The sequence below is a fragment of the Myxocyprinus asiaticus genome, chromosome 24, assembly GCF_019703515.2.
Source record: "Myxocyprinus asiaticus isolate MX2 ecotype Aquarium Trade chromosome 24, UBuf_Myxa_2, whole genome shotgun sequence".
In the NCBI taxonomy this organism is placed as follows: Eukaryota; Metazoa; Chordata; class Actinopteri; order Cypriniformes; family Catostomidae; genus Myxocyprinus; species Myxocyprinus asiaticus.
In genome coordinates, this window is record NC_059367.1 from 15,353,882 (window position 1) to 15,371,524 (window position 17,643).

At 39.3% G+C, this 17,643-nt stretch overlaps 1 pseudogene; it reads left to right on the plus strand.

Annotated features, from left to right (window-relative positions):
* Window positions 1-1,239: 1,239 nt before the first annotated feature.
* LOC127415233 (neurogenic locus notch homolog protein 2-like) overlaps window positions 1,240-17,643 on the plus strand; it is an 83,569-nt pseudogene continuing 67,165 nt past the window's right edge.

Genomic DNA, 17,643 nt, shown 5'->3' on the forward strand with positions numbered 1-17,643 from the left:
TCACTGTATTCCAGCCTTTAGCTGAAAACAACTCGCTTCACAACTCACTTTTGGCGCCCCTTCATGGACATTATACCTAGAAAATGGAGCTTACTCGTGCCTATACGCCCCAACAAAACACTGGGGGCAGTGTTTCAAATTTCAGAAAGAACAGACTGATTGTAAGTAAAGAAAAGTCAACCTTTTGTTTCAGCAGTCAACTAGAGTAACCAAAGCTGGACCCCCTACGGTGAGACCAGGAGTGCTAAATTGTTCTATTCAAGGTAGAGGCTTTCATCAGAAAGGACTCGAGGACTTGAACAAAAAAGGGATTGAATTGTTGATTTTGACTTTACAACACAAGCCCATTAATGTGACATTTTAAACAATGGAGTCCCTCAGCTACATCTTTGAAGATGGCAGGGTAGATGGTACCTGAGTCATGTCATATTTGTGCTGTAATGTTTTGATGTGGGGTAGTTGGAAAGAACTGGGGTAGGACAACAAGTGGAGCTTGTTCAGTCTAAAATAATTTTTCCTTTTGAGCAGGAACAATAGCTGTTTGATCATTTTTGTTAGGACAAAGGTCTTTTAAAAGCTTTGATTCATACAAATGTTCTATGTAATGATGTTATTTGCTTCTACCTTTAGGCTTTTAATGGCAAATCGAAATGAACTGCTCTGTGACGAATGTTGTTAAAATACTCAAAGGATATTCACATCTAGTACACAGAAAAAAAAGAAAGAAAAAAAAGTTTAGTTCTGAGCAAATACTGCCTCACTAAACTTTTCTCATGTAGGTCTGCTCCATCTGAACTCAATTTTAACACCTTTTTGTACTTAATGCGTTTTCTGTGTCCTATATACAGAATGACCAGGAATGAAATGACAAGTAATACAACAGAATTTCCCTAAATCAAATCCCCTGGGAGAGGGGTGGCATTTAACAAGGTAACGTCAACGGGTGGAGGGGGGAAGTATGAACGGGTTAAATTTGAGTCATACTCTGCTTTGCGGAGTTGAGAATGAGTGTAAATTCCTCCGCCTCCGAAAGAGAAAAAAACCCATGTATTTGAACTAATTCGAGTTTTCTCCCAAAAATGCGCTAAAATCTATACTGCAATTTTTTAAATGTAAGGCTTGACTCCTATGAAGTAAATATTTGAGAAGCTTTTGATGTATGGACGCATCACAGACTATAGATCCACCCGTACGGTTCGCGGAAGAACATGTTTGTCAGCGACTTCAGTGACTCGGACGAAAGGAAGAGAGAAGTTCAGAAAGTTTGATCTCCGCGTAAAAAAAAACCCTCAAATGAAGACAAAACTAAACGGATTTATACGGTCAATCAAGATACTCTGACTGAAAAAGACAACTCATCTATCGAATATAAAATTATTTCCGACTCGTTTGTTAGTTTGAAGATCATTTTAAGATTGTTGCGCTTTAACCTGAGACAGAGCACAGCCTCGCGCTGGCGACTCTATGTGGATTTTACACAAAATATGGGCCAAACACCCGGTGTCTCTTCGGGAAAAGTCATCTTCCTCGCTATTTGCTGCTTTAAATTATCATACGGTAAGTAATTTTCCCTGGTCATTTTTTCTTCTTCAAAAGAATCATTAGCCGAGTACGCATCTGTACGGCTGTCTGAAGCATCCGCGCTCACGTTTCAGTTCTGCACGGCCTCGAATGGCGTGTGTCAGCTTCATCTTAGAGCTAATTTCATTTTTAATACATTTGATCTGTTTTGCGTGTCTTTCAGAGTCAGAAAGCACTTCACAGTGAAGCAACTTTGTATTTTTTTTCCTGCTTGCAACTTGTTAGCTTTAGCTAACGCAGACTTCTGGTCTGAAACCTACACATAAAACATATTTGAAAACGTTTATGTAATAAACAAAGCAGTATTCAGTGATATATGGCGTGCATATATTTAGAATGAACTTTTAACGCCCCCAGAATTTTTTTTTTTTTTTTTCTGAGTGGACCTCTTAACTTTCGCACCGCTGCCCAGATGTGAATGAGTTGGAGTGAATGAAATCTGCAGCAACTCTCATTATGTGTGAGAGGCATTCAAAATGGACACGGCTGAGGGGAAACAATATGGACTTTCTTTTTTTTTTTTTTAAGTGTGTTTCTATGTGTATTTGGGGCTGCCTGGCTAAATCAACCATCGAGGAAAAAGTGCAAATACGTTTTGCACTCGAGGAGCAAAGCGAAAATCAAACGTAATCGAATAAAAGAGTAACAATGTTTTGTTTTTCTTTAAGAGGAAGTTTTATAAATATATTTTCGTACTGTGTGTGAACAGGGAATCTTCTTTGTTATCCGAAAGTAGCAAGTCAAATCTGACCGTCTGACTGCATTTAGTTTTTATGTTTGCCTTTCGTCTTCTTGGAACAGCAGGGCCGAAGAGTTTTCCATTTGACGGCTGTTTATTTATGCTGAGAAGATCACCTCAGCAGGCTTCAGACACAAAGGGTGCCAGGTGTTACATTCGAGAGTCGTGTTTGCAAGAATAAGGTCACATATGACTTCTATTCCAAATGCTTTAGTCAGACCCAGTCCCTCCAGAATAGAGGAGCCTCACAAAAGAAAACAAGGCAATATAGAATGACTGCAGGCTCGTTGGTGTTGGTGTTTCACATTCCACTCTCTCTCCCTTGCCTTTCTCGTTCTCTTTATCTCAATTCATGTTGCCAAAGCTGGTAATTTTTGTGACAGTGAAACAAACTGTCTAATGTTGCATGAAAACAGAATTAACTGAAACTGGTGTAAAGCTAAAATGAAACTGGTGTTAAGAAAGAAAGCAAGAAAACAGGCGAGTGTAAATGAATAAAAGGTCATGTGGAACAGGGAGCTTATTGGTTGGGTTCTCAGGTTGTTGCAGGCAGTCATATATTTGGCAGCATATCTCATTCTCTCCCAATAAAAGGGGCAGTTAGTTTTCATGACTATAATTTTGGAAATCATGGAAGATTTCATGAAATCATGGAAGATTTTCTGCAAAAAAAGTATTTTTGCCGAATGTCTTAATACACTCACTGAACACTTTATTAGGAACACTATGGTCGTAATAAAGTTCCTGACATTGTCTTATGCTGTTGTAGCCCATCCACCTCAAGGTTCGACGTGTTGTGCATTCTGAGATGCTATTCTGCTTACTACATTTGTGGTTATTTGAGTGTCCGTAGCCTTTCTGTCAGCTCAAACCATTCTGGCCATTCTCCGTTGACCTTTCTCATCAACAAGGTGTTTCCGTCCACAGAACTGCCACTCACTGGGGGTTTTTTTGTTTTTGGCACCATTCTGAGTAAACTCTAGAGACTGTTGTGCATGAAAATCCCAGGAGATCAGTGGTTACAGAAATACTCCAACCAGCACGTCTGGCTCCAACAATCATGCCATGGTCGAAATCACTGAGATCACATTTTTTTCCCCCCATTCTTATGGTTGATGTGTACATTAACTGAAGCTCCTGACTCGTATCTGCATGTATGCATTGCACTTCTGCCACATGATTTGCTGATTAGATAATTGCTTGAATAAGTAGGTGTACAGGTGTTCCTAATAAAGTGCTCAGTGAGTGTACTTTGTGCTTTGAGTCATGAAAAGCATCTCTCTCATACACATTTTCACAATGCTGCAGATGCTTGCCCATTGTGTCTCACATATGATGTTTCTTCTTGTTCCTACTGTATGTATTGAGTATCATTCCTTGCGATGGGATAGATTTCTCTCTTTCTTTTGCAGGCTCATGACATCACATTGACCTAGTTGTGTAGGTTGCTACAAGTCTTATGGTTTGCTTATATCAGCTGTTACGGCGTGTGCAATATGAAGTTAGCCCATTGTTCCCACCTGCAAGCTGCATGGTGCTCGGACACGGTTCTGACCCGCTGCTGCTCTCTGGTGTGAAATGTGATTTATCTTTGGCAAACTCCCACATTTTAGAACACAACGGGCTGTTTATGGAATAGCCCACGGTTGTGCATTTCTCAGAGATGTTCGCTTCCCACAAGCTGCTGCGCTGGAGGGTTCGACCAAGCCTGTGCTATGATGACATTTTGAAATCATCCCCAAGTTTATTATTCCAATCCATTTGAGTAAAGCATTTTTAGTGTGCTTTGCATTATCAACACACAACTGTAAATGACCAAACCTCCAAAGCTGAGTGGTCAACACCTTTGTCTGAAAATGTTGCAGGAGGCCAGAAAGCAGTGAGACACTCAAGCTTGATAAATCCATGGATTAAAACCCTTGTGTCTCTGCTGCAGAGCATGTTAACATATGAAGTGGGAATTAAGACATTCTGCATTCCTGCCATGGCAGTACGTTAAGCTTAACACCAACGGTCACACATACAAATGCTTATGTGTGTGTGCGTATAAGCTTTAGAGGCATGATCTGAAAACACTAATATGTCATGCAGCCTCATTTCCTCCCTAGTGCTGCTGACTAGGGATGGGCATGAGTACTCAAGTACTCGAGTACTCTGAAGTGACAACAATGATCGATCATGAAAACGATGATCGAAAATGAAAATGCTTGACGTGACTTTTCACTGAATTCGAAATTCACTGAAATCAAAATCACTCAGTGATTGATCGACATATCACAGCAAGATCCTCCAAGTCAGCAACGACCTTCGTCAGCATTTCCGACATGTTCAGCATCTGAGTCAGCTTGAGCACGTAAGCGCTTTTAATGTCTCCAGAGCTTGAGTATTTTGAATTCTTTGATATATTGTCCTCCTAGGACAGTTATGGAACAGATTGTATTGAATCTCACCGGTTTATGTCATTAAAAATGTTAAAACAAGCAAAGTGCGCAGAGCTCGCTGTTGGCGTCACGTGACTCCACAACCTATGTTAATGAATAGACGTTGGAACAACGAGACACAATGCAGCAGCCAAAGACGTATGACATATATCAGGGTTCCCGCGAATCCTTAAAAAGTCTTACAAGGCATTGAATTCATTAATCTAAAAATAAGGCCTTAATTGGTATTAAAATGTCTTAAATCAATCTTTCAAAAGTCTTAAAAATGCCAAGACATGGGAAATATATTCGTTTTTTTTCTGACATTGCTATTTAAAATCTCAAAATAATTGTTAACATCTATTGTTTTTAATAATTTACCGAATGCCTCTCGCATTAACGTCACGCAGATCAGGATAGCGGAACCAACAACACTTATATTTTGTTTGCGACCGGGATGCTCAGAGCAGATGCACTGTCTGCTAGCTAGCGACGGCATGGGAACATGCAAATTCAATGAAAATTTGTCTATTTAACAGTGATGGGCAGTAGCTTTGCTACAAATACTACATTTCTAAGTAGCGAGGTAGTAGCTTCGCTAGTTTTTAAATCAGGTAGCTTGTCAGTAGCGAAGCTATATTTTTGATTTGGTAGGTAGCTTTAACAAAATCTACACCGCTACATCATACATCACACCAGTGTTTACTATCGCCAGTTTTGAATCAGAACTAAATTCACATATATGACTCACAAATGAATCGTTCATCTGAGTCTGTTCATTACAATGAATTTGTCAAACGTGGTGGCAAAGATGTCTGTATCGGTTTGCATTTAAATCTGAATGACTCCGAAAGCTCATGCGCACGCTGCTGAACTGCTGATCTCACTTGGTAACATGCTCATGGAATATTTTAAAATACGGAAAATTAAGATAACACTGGTTGGATCTAGTGGATCTACACTCAATGGAAAACAAACCTGCAAATGCGTCCTATCGTTTTCCAGTGATGAAGAAGGTCTTTATTAAGTTCAACACGTGTTCAGTTTTTGAACGGCACTGCAGGTAAAAACATTTTACCACTAAAAGAGCCAAAACATTTACTAGCCTACACGGAAACATCAAAAAAGTACCATGGCATTACCATGTTTTTTCGACATGTACCATTACCTGAGAGCACCATGTTAAGACAATGGTATATGAATAAGTTAATCATATAGTGACGTGCATTGTACCATAGTATTCTTTGAAATACATTGAAGCACCATTTAAATGTATTTTTTGTACAGTATATAAATATGGTAATCATATATCAAATTACCATGATAGTACCATGGTATTCTTTGAAGTACTTTGAAGCAACATGTAATATGTTATTACAATTGTACATAACTTTGTTAATTGTATCTCAGAGTACCATGGTATTACCATCTGATACCATCAGATATCACATTGTTATTGCCCAGATGTGCACGCACACACACAAGAAATTTGCCTCTGAGTGACACATTATTATTGGCTTTTTAGTTGTGTATTTTGAATATGCATTAAATGCATTCCACCATGAAAGCACATAACGAATACGAGAAATATAGTTCTCAGCCAATTGTGCCTTTTTACTGATGATTCATGGTGATGTTGTTTTATGTTATTATTTTCCATGTGTTCCACTCTAGAAAGTGTTACATTTGAAGTAGATCATCTAAATTTTTCACTGGACCAAAAAAGTAATGTTTTATGTCACAATAAACATTTTTGCAAAACTGTCCCTAACCCTAAGTAATTGATGTCATTTTTTTCTTCAATTTTGGTTATTGTAAAGTTGGTCTGAAATTTCATTCCGAGTGGCATTAAAAAGTCTTAAATCTAACTTGCCTTAAGCTGTAGGAACCCTGTATATGTACATACTGTATTTGTACATGTCTATGTGTACTGTATTTGTACATGTCTGTGTTCTCCCCCCCCCCCCCCCACCCCTGCATTGTCTGCATTGGACATGTGATATTCATAATGACCTTTGGACATAAAGAGGCCATCGAATTTGTTGAAAAGTGAAAGTGTTCTATCTGATTGCTTGTTCTCAGAATCACAAAAGTCAGAGACACTTTCACTGGAATGCAGTTGCCCGGATAATTAGCAAGGTTTCCTCCCAAACTAGATGCAGCCTGTCATTAAACAATCAGAGTGCTTTTTTAGCCCCATTTGACGTACAAATTTAATGAGCGCCACTGAAAACATATCTTTGTGTTTATGTTATCAGTTCTGCATGCAATTATGCCCCCTGTCTCATTACAGATGGGCTTGGGCGGGGAGGATGGGAGGGGGGTTTATTGTGTGTTGCCATGTCAACATTTAACAGAATAGAGAGCACTTGTTGCATAAACTGAAATGCCAGGAAATGGGGTTACTTCCTCACTCAGTGTGAACAACTTCCTTCTGCTGTCCAGCTTGGAAGGGATCCAATGCCGACAAATCTCTTCTGACTTTTGCTCTTGCTCTGTTGAGTATTTTCCACTCAACCTAGCCCACTTAGACTCTTATAATTACTTCCCTATCTCTCTCAGCAGCTATTAGCTCTAAGAGAGATCGAGACACACACGAGCAGAGATCTACCCTAACTCAGGGTTTGGTCGCAGGGATGAGGCAGTGCTTCCAAACAAGCATGCTTGCAGCAAGGCTTACAGCTGTGAAACAGCTGCTCTGTGCAAAAGCTTTGACACACTATAATGCTGCCTGATTCCCCTCTGGAAGGAAGATAAATTAATTTTGTTTGAAACGCTTCTTGACGTTGACCTTATTAGTGGTGCCAAAGCAAGCATTTTTTTTTTATCACGCTTGCTCATACTTGCTTATACATTAGGGTTTTGAACAAACCCTGGTACTGGTCTGGTTGTGCTAAGGACATGAAAGATACACTATATTGCCAAAAGTATTCGCTCACCCATCCAAATAATTGAATTCAGGTGTTCCAGTCACTTCCATGGCCACAGGTGTATAAAATGAAGCACCTAGGCATACAGACTGCTTCTACAAACATTTGTGAAAGAATGGGCCGCTCTCAGGAGCTCAGTGAATTCCAGCGTGGTACTGTGATAGGATGCCACCTGTGCAACAAGTCCAGTCGTGAAATTTCCTTGCTACTAAATATTCCACAGTCAACTGTCAGTGGTATTATAACAAAGTGGAAGTGATTGGGAATGACAGCAACTCAGCCACGAAGTGGTAGGCCACGTAAAATGACAGAGCGGGGTCAGCGGATGCTGAGGCGCATAGTGCGCAGAGGTCCCAACTTTCTGCAGAGTCAATCGCTACAGACCTCCAAAGTTCATGTGGCCTTCAGATTAGCTCAAGAACAGTGCGTAGAGAGCTTCATGGAATGGGTTTCCATGGCCGAGCAGCTGCATCCAAGCCATACATCACCAAGTGCAATGCAAAGTGTCGGATGCAGTGGTGTAAAGCACACCGCCACTGGACTCTAGAGCAGTGGAGATGCATTCTCTGGAGTGACGAATCATGCTTCTCCATCTGGCAATCTGATGGACGAGTCTGGGTTTGGGGGTTGCCAGGAGAATGGTACTTGTCTGATTGCATTGTGCCAACTGTGAAGTTTGGTGGAGGAGGGATTATGGTGTGGGGTTGTTTTTCAGGAGCTGGGCTTGGCCCCTTAGTTCCAGTGAAAGGAACTCTGAATGCTTCAGCATACCAAGAGATTTTGGACAATTCCATGCTCCCAACTTTGTGGGAACAGTTTGGGGATGGCCCCTTCCTGTTCCAACATGACTGCACACCAGTGCACAAAGCAAGGTCCATAAAGACATGGATGAGCGAGTTTGGTGTGGAAGAACTTGACTGGCCTGCACAGAGTCCTGACCTCAACCCGATAGAGCACCTTTGGGATGAATTTGAGCGAAGACTGCGAGCCAGGCCTTCTCGTCCAACATCAGTGTCTGACCTCACAAATGCGCTTCTGGAAGAATGGTCAAAAATTCCCATAAACACACTCCTAAACCTTGTGGAAAGCCTTCCCAGAAGAGTTGAAGCTGTTATAGCTGCAAAGGGTGGGCCGACGTCATATTAAACCCTATGTATTAAGAATGGGATGTCACTTAAGTTCATATGCGTCTAAAGGCAGGTGAGCGAATACTTTTGGCAATATAGTGTATCTAAAATCATGTGGCTGTTGAAGATAGACATCTATTACTGGTACATTTCTTAGTTACTGAATGATTTTCACTTAGCATTGTGTATTTAAAAAAAAAAAAAAGTTTTTCATTGTCGCTATATCATTTCTAGTGAACTTCTTCAAAGGCAGATCAAATGTAGGCTACTTAAAGGAATATCCTGGGTTCAACACATGTTAAGCTTAATCGACACAATTTGTGGCATAATGTTAATTACCACAGAAATTAATTTCGATTTGTCGATTTGTAGAAAAAGATCCAGGCTCAGCATGTCCTTAAAATGGGAGAGTAATCCATCCTATCTCCAATGGTGACATTAATGTCTTCTAAAGTGAATCGATCACTTTGTGTGCGAAAAAGAACGATATTTAAGCACTTGTTAACTATAAAAGATTGCTTCAAGTCAGGCGTTGACGAATATCCGAATTTACCTGAGTGCTCCCGTGAAATAAGCGCGATGGCACGTGAACTGACGAGTGACAGACACACAACCAATGAGTCGAAGGAACGTGCTAACGACTTGCGTCACAGAAGCACTCGGGCAAAATCGTCCATTCCTCAACGCCTGATTGGAAGTGGTCTTTTATAGTAAAAAGTGCTTAAATATCATTCTTTTTCGCAAGAAAAGACATTAATGTCACCGCTGGAGATAGGATGGATTTATTTTATGCTGACTATCTGTGCTTTTTGGACCTACAAATATATTATTAACATCCTCTCCCATTCTAAGCACCTGCTGAGCCTGGATCTTTTTTTACAAATCTTCAAAAGTGTTTTGCAGAAGAAAGAAAGTCATACACATCTCAGATGGCATGAGGTTGAGGAAATTATCAGAGAATTTTACATTTTGGGTAAACGATCCCTTTAATGCAGAGTTTCCTACAGGATTTTGTTTTTGCTGCAGAGGGCAATGACAACCCAAAAATTGGACCTAACAACTTGCTAAACAATACAGTTTAACATATATAGCTAGGGATGTCCCGATACCGATACTGGTATTGGAATTGGGTCTGATACCATAGTCATGTACTTTTACTCGTGTTCGTAAAAATGCTCTGATACCAAAAACCGATACCACTGATGTATGAATGTTGTTACGTAACCATTCAGCGCACAAATCAAAATCATGTCCTAGTGAGATTTCTTAACCGCAAAAACTGTGATTTAATGAGATAAATATATAGTTTGCATGTGTAGCACTTTAAATGCGAGTGCCATTGAATGTGTGGAGCCAGTGTTGAGCTGACATAAAGACACGTCCTTATTTATAACAATACAATTCCAACATATTGTTGTTGTTTTTTTAAATTAAAATACCATTTATTACAACAAAATTCTGTTTATAACTACACATTGACGAACAACCAGTCAGTTTAGACTTAACAGTATTTATGTTATAAACCAGTCAGTTATATTCAATTATATATATATATATAATTTATTTATTTATTTTATTTTTTATTTATTTTTTTGCCCATCCATAAGTTTGTTACTCAAAGAAATATACATGTTTAGGGAGTAATTTGGCAGTTAACCAAAGGAGATATGTTTGTTTTTAACAAATGAGTGTGAATTGCTTCTCTTAATTATTCCTCTTATGAGCCTCCCATTTGTCTTTCATTGGGTTTCCCTCCTCTGTTTCTTACTGTGTCCTCACAGTTGCCTCTGGGTCTTTTATTTCACACCTCAGGGGCAGAGTGGGCCTCATGAATGTAAAAAAAATAAAAAATAAGGCAAAATGTTTAGCAGTTGGTAAATCACAGCAGGTTTCTCTAAATAGAATTTGTGTGAAAGAATTTGGCTGTTGTTTGCTTGCAAGGAAACTCACAGTAAACGGAGTGGAGGTCTAGATTATATGGAGATGCATCAAAGTTGACATGCATCAAGAGTCCTGATCTTGGAACAGTATGATCATTACTCATTAGGTTGTTCAAATTATGGCTTGATTTTTAGATCAGTGATGCAGAATGTGGATAGCTGCAGGTGTGGGACCTTCCAGGGTAAGTGGTGCCTGTTTAAAGCTGAATGTGTCATTGGCAGATGTTAGTTTAAAACACAGTTTAGATGTGCAAGAGGTAAGGAGATTTAAAAAGTTGTTCAGTGTTTAAAGACACTTCTTTACTAAAGCTGAAAATGAAAAGGAACGGTTGCATTGAAGTGAAGAAGTGGTCATTTTGGACAGCCTTTCCTAAAATCCTTTGCAATCTCCCGGGTTGATGGAGCATATAGGGAGCTTGTCAGACCAGTCAGGACCAAGCCTCTCTCTTTGTGAATGCCTCACCCTTCACTTATATCTCTCACTCATCTCCATTCTCTCATTTTCTCCATCAAGTCTGCCCATGAGAATTTGTTTGCATACTCTTAAAATTAAAGGGATAGTTCACACAAAAAAGAAAATTCACTGTAATTTTGTTGTTCCAAACTTTATGAATTTCTTATGTGGAACACTAAAGGAGATTTTAGCAGAATGTTAGCCTTAGTCATCATTCACTTTCATTGCATTTTCCATACAATGGGCCTCATTCATGAAACTTTCATAAGTAAATGAGTAAATTCTGTGTAATTTGTGCGTAAAATGGACCTTTCCAAAATTTTCCCTCCGGATTCACGAATGCTTCCCAAGATTTGTTAGTTAAACGTGTGTTTGTTAGTTAATTCCAAACATTCGTAAATAGGGGGCATATGCACGTTCATTCACAATTATCATAATCCACGGCCATGAAAACACCCTATAAGGAAGGCAACAGATGTGCTAGTAAATGAGAATAGGAAGCTTTTAGTGTCTACACTGATGAGCCAAAACATTATAACCACCTGCCTAATATGCTGTTGGTCCCCCGCATGCCGCCAAAACAGAGCTGACCTGCCAAGGCATAGACTCTACAAGGCCCCTGAAGGTGTCCTGTGGTATCTGGCATCAAAACATTAGCAGCAGATCTTTCAAGTCCTGTAAGTTGTGAGATGGAGCTGCCATGGACCAGATTTGTTGTTCCAGCACATCCCACAGATGCTCAATTGGATTGAGGTCTGGGGAATTTTGAGGCCAGGTTAACACCTTGAACACTTCATCATGTTCCTCAAACCATTGCCGAACAATTTGTTCAGTGTGGCAGGGCGCATTATTATCCTGCTGAAAGAGGCCACTGCCATCAGGGAATACCATTGCCATGAAGGGGTGTACCTGGCCTGCAACAATGTTTAGGTAGGTGGCACGTGTCAAATTGAAGTGCACATGAATGGCCAGACCCAGGTTTTCCAAGCAGAACATTGCCCAGCGCATCACACTTCCTCCCCCGGCTTGCAAATGGTGCTTATGTACACGGCCATCTACGTGATGTAAAAGAAAATGGGACTCATCTTCCCAGGCACCTTCTTCCACTGCTCCAAAGTCCAGTTCCGATGCTTGGTTGCCCATTAAGGCGCTTTCATCGGTGGACATGGGTCATCATGGCACTCTGACCGGTTTGCGGCTACGCAGCCCCGTATGCAGCAGGGTGCAATGCACTGTGTGTTGTGACACATTCCTTTCGTAACCATCAATAACATTTTCTGTGGCTTGTGCCACAGTAGACATTCTGTCGGTTTGGACCAGGCAGGATAGCTTTTGTTGCCCTCACTCATCGATGTGCCTTGGGCGCCCAACACCCTGTCGCCAGTTTGTGGTTTGTCCCTCATCGGACCACTATTGGTAGGTACTCACCACTGCTGACCATGAGCACCCCACAAGTCTTGCCGTTTCAGAGATGCTCTGACTCAGTCGTCTGGCCATAACGGTTTGGCCCTTGTCAGAGTCGCTCAGGTCTTTACTCCTGCCCATTTCTCCTTCATTCAATATACTGACTACAAGAACTGATTGTTCACTTACCATCTAATCTACCCAGACCTTGACATGTGGCCTTGTTAGGAGATGATCAACGTTATTTGCTTCACCAGTGATATTTTGGCTCATCGGTGTATGAAGAACAGTAATGAAATCGTTTTTATGAATGAAGTACATCACATTGTAACATTTTGATTAAGCAAACACACTAGCTTGTTCTGTCTCAAAAAAAGTGAGGAACTTATTGTCATTGCATGTTCTGGCTTACATTGGAGGTTATTTTGTGAATCGAATAGTCCAAGAGGTCAAGAAAAATAGTTTGACATGAAGCTTTAGTGTAAAAAATGTTCAGTCATGCCGGGAGGAGGATGTTCACCAAATTATCTGATTTAGTTGCACGTATCGGCAGCATCATTTGTGAAACTTCTCAGGTAAATTATGATGGTAACAGTAATATATTTCCCTTGCAACTCAAAGAATCTTCAGAGAAATAAATGTAATGTCTTTGACCGGAATGCTGTAAGCTAATAAAGATTTGCAAGCTATACAACTTTTTAATATTTGTTTTCCCTGTTATATTATGTACGCACCTGCCCATGACATGTTAATTTATAGTGTAGCAGGTCTGGTCGGTGTAGGACAGAGGAAGTGAGGTTCAGGTAACTTTCTTTAAACCCTTTTGTTAACAGAATGATAAATCGCCATCAGTCGGCTTTTCAGCACATCTACACATAAACACACAAATGCGCCACACTGCTGTGCATCTCTCCCTTCTTCTGGTGTGGGCTCTTCTTTTATTGCTATCCCCAGGATTTCTGCAATGAGAAACAGCTGTTAAACATAATTATCTCCCAGGGGTGAATCCTTACTGCTTTCTCTCTCCCCGGACGAACGCTCAATCGCGCCCCTCGCCGCCACATATAGGTTATACAGCACTGACCATATGTTTCAACTGAACACGATTTATCGATGCCTATACTGAATGAGTGAAATCTAAATTGTACAGCTAATACAGTATCAAATGAAGAAACTGTCCAACCAGTCACATTAGAGGGCATTCATTTTTTCGAGAAGATCAAACAAAAACTACATCTTTTTACAAACTTTTCGCCCCATGCCATGCATTTATATTGGAAAAATTTGATCAAATTTATTAAGCAGAGTTGGCAATAAACTATACTTTGAAGAAACAAATACAAGCATCAATTAAACGCTTTTAAATTAGTATATGGTTTAAAAAGAAAACAACAAAAAGCCTTTGACTAATTTATGCTATTTTTTATAGTAAATTTTACTCATTTAATTATTAGTTAATTTTTTCACTACTTGTTTAATTTCACTTCTATCGAAATGTAGTCATGACAGTTTGTCTTAAAGGATACAAAACATTTGTAATGGTCAGGTGTAAAACATTTTTGTACCAACTAACATTTTGATAATGCGCAAACTTTCATGAATCCAAGAATTTACATCAGAATGGCTTTAGGGACGATTAACACAAAAAATGTAATTAAGGCATTATTTGCTGAAAATCTTCCCCTTTGCTGTAGTTGTCAAATTACATTAATACATGGTGCCCCAAGACATATCATGCTTTTGCACACATACATACACACATTGACAGCACAAGAACACTGTAGAGTGAAAAAAAAAAAAAATCTTAATAAGAAGAGGGCTCTTTGCTGAAGCAAATTTGCATCGAAGTAGGCCTACCTTTATTTTTAAGAGTGTTTCCACAATCAGTTTTTGTTTTTACGGGGAGATTGTAATTGCACTTCAAATTATAAATTGGATAGAAATCATAAAGAACCTCATGCAGCATCTAAGAATGTGCTTATGCAGCTTACTGAGACTCATGATTTCTATGACATATGGAGAGTCTTAAATAAAGATCAAAGGCAGTACACATGGGCACAAATAAGAGAGAATTTTATTACACTGGCAAGGTTGGATAGGTTTTATTGTTATAAACATCATTTTAACATCGTAAAGGATTGTATCATTTTACCTGTTGTTTTTTCGGACCATTGCTTGGTCAATTGTAAGATGTATATTGCAAACATAAAATCCAAAAGTGCATATTGGCATTTTAATACCTCTTTACTTGAAGATAAATTTTTTAAAGAAGTGTTTTTTTTTTCTTTTCGGAAGGGCTTTAGTGCCAGAAAACATGTTTTTAGTTTCCTTAAGCAATGGTGGGATTATGGTAAAATACAGATACAACAACTGTGCCATCAGTACACACTCGAGACATTTCTCGGTCAATGGTGGAACTGCAGAATTCAATAGATTCCACAGGAGATCGAGGATGTATTGAAATCCTCAAAGCCAAAAGAAAGATTCTAGATAAACTGTTTGGTATTAGGGCACAAGGGGCTCTGGTCAGATCATGTTCTCAGAGTGTTACACAAATGGGTTCTTCTTCATCCTGGAAAAAAAGAATGGTCAAAGTAGATATATTCACACTTTGCTCTCAGTGGCTGGGAGTGAGTTGACTGAGTCTAAAGAAATAAGAAAGAGAGCTGTACATTTTTATTTTTATTTATATAAAAGTGAGCATAAAGAGGTGGATGATTTAGCCAGCACATTTTATACTGGTTAGCCTCAAGTGTCTAAAGAGGACAACAGGGAGCTTGAGAAGTCATTGACAGCTGCTGAGCTGTATGCTACTCTACAGAGAATGGAGTGTGGTAAAGCCCCAGGTATAGATGGCTTACCTATAGATTTCTATAAATTTTTATGGTCTGAGGTAGGAGGTGACTTGCTTGCAGTCCTTAATGACAGTTTGTCCAGAGGGTCTCTGCCACTGAGCTGCAGGAAGGCAGTCATTACCCTACTACCAAAAAAAAAGTAGATTTAAAAGATAATAAAAACTGGCGACCTGTTTCACTTTTGTGCTCAGACGTGAAGCACCTTTCTAAGGCTTTGGCCACCAGGCTGGGTGAGGTGATTGGTCGGGTCATCCATTGTGATAAGACCTATTGTGTGCCTAACAGGTCCATTTTTGATAATATCTATTTAATCAGGGACATTTTGGACATCTCCAGATTATTGAATTTAGATACTGGTTATATTTAATTAGGGATGCACCGATCCGATACCTGGATCTTATCGGTTTCGATACTGATGTTTTTAAACGGATCAGGTATCGGTCCGACAAGCCCGATCCAAATCCGATACTGTGTGTTAGTCATGTTCGTTACTGTCAAGCCAGACATAAAAGAACCATAAAAACACCATTAAAGTTGTTCATATGACTCGTGCATTTTATTCAAAGTCACTTGAAGACTTGCGATAGCTCTGTGAACCGCAATAGGCTGTGTTTAATAAGTAAATAGTATTTTGTATTTTATAGTAATATAGTATGCACGCGCAGTGCTAGCACATTAGTGAGTGGTGCTGCTCTGACACACACATAAGCACACGCAGCCCTGGGTAATTCACTCGTGGCTATTTTTAGCCCTCACGCAGTGCACTATATTTGAGCGCTACTCACAAACAACATCTCAGATGTAGATGCTCAATAGTTCGGTTCACTTAATATGCATTTAGAATGGCACCAGAGGTGCATTTTACCAGAATTTGAATAAGAAGCAAATTAAACTACTGTGAACTTGCCTACAAACAGACACATACAGGACTTCCTGGAGAGTTTAGAATGTCAAAATAAAAGCGTGAGGGTTTAAAAAGTGCACAATTTAAATATATTACTGTTGTATTTAAAATTAAAATTAAGTCAATAATAATAATATTAATAACAAATTATTATTATCATTATTATTGTCATCATTAATATTTGTTTACAATTTATAACAATATTTAAGTTGAATGGGTTCAAAAAATAACTGTGTGAATGAAAAATGGACTGATGTCTTACAACTAAATTGAACAAAAAAGAGATCTGAATCCTTTGAAGTCCAGATGCAAGTTGAAACATAAAATAAATAAATAAAATAAAACACTGGTTTCTTTTCTACTGAAGACTTGAAGACTGGAATTACTGTTAATTTTGCTGCTACATTATGCAGTATACTAGTTAACAAGTGTTTCTTAATAAGCTATACATTTATATTGAAATTGTGTGTAGTTAGAGTTTTGTGTTTCTTTACATATTAAAGAGTACTCCCAATTAGTTCCACACAATAATGTACAGATATTCTAAACTGATTATGCAAAAAAAAACAACAACAACACTGGTATCGGCTTGGGATCGGTATCGGCTGATATTGAGATTTCCAATATCGGAATCAGATCAGAAGAGAAAAAGTGGTATCAGTGCAGCCCTAATTTCAGTAGATCAGGAAAAGACATTTGACCGGGTTGAACACAGCTATCTCTGACATACACTAAAGGAGTTTGGATTCAGCTCTGGTTTTATTACCATTATCAGGGCTCTGTATCAAGACATTGAGAGTGTACTCAAAATTAATGGTGGTTTGAGTGCTACTTTTAAAATACATAGGGGTGTCAGACAGGGGTGTGCTGCCACGTCTGAGAGAGCAATGCAGGACCCAATTGCAGGGGGGCCAGGATAAGGGCTTTATTAAATAAAAGTTCAAACCAAAAATCTCACAGTGGAGAAAAACAGACAGAACTAAAACACTGGAAAATAAATACAGAACAAGACTGAAGAAAATAACAGGTACAGGAACCAACTGACTGGAGAAACACACAACAAAGCACGATGATAACAACAAATGATTTGATCAAGGACTCAAACACGAGGAGAGCATATATAGGGGAAAACATAACGAGAGACAGGTGACATGGCTGATGAGCTGAAGGGAGTAATTAGTGATGTATAACGCACGTGGCACCTGCAAACGTGACAAACAGACGAGACAGACAGACAGTCAGGGGAGGCACAGTCAGGCCCGACTGTGAACTGTGCATTGTCAGGAATG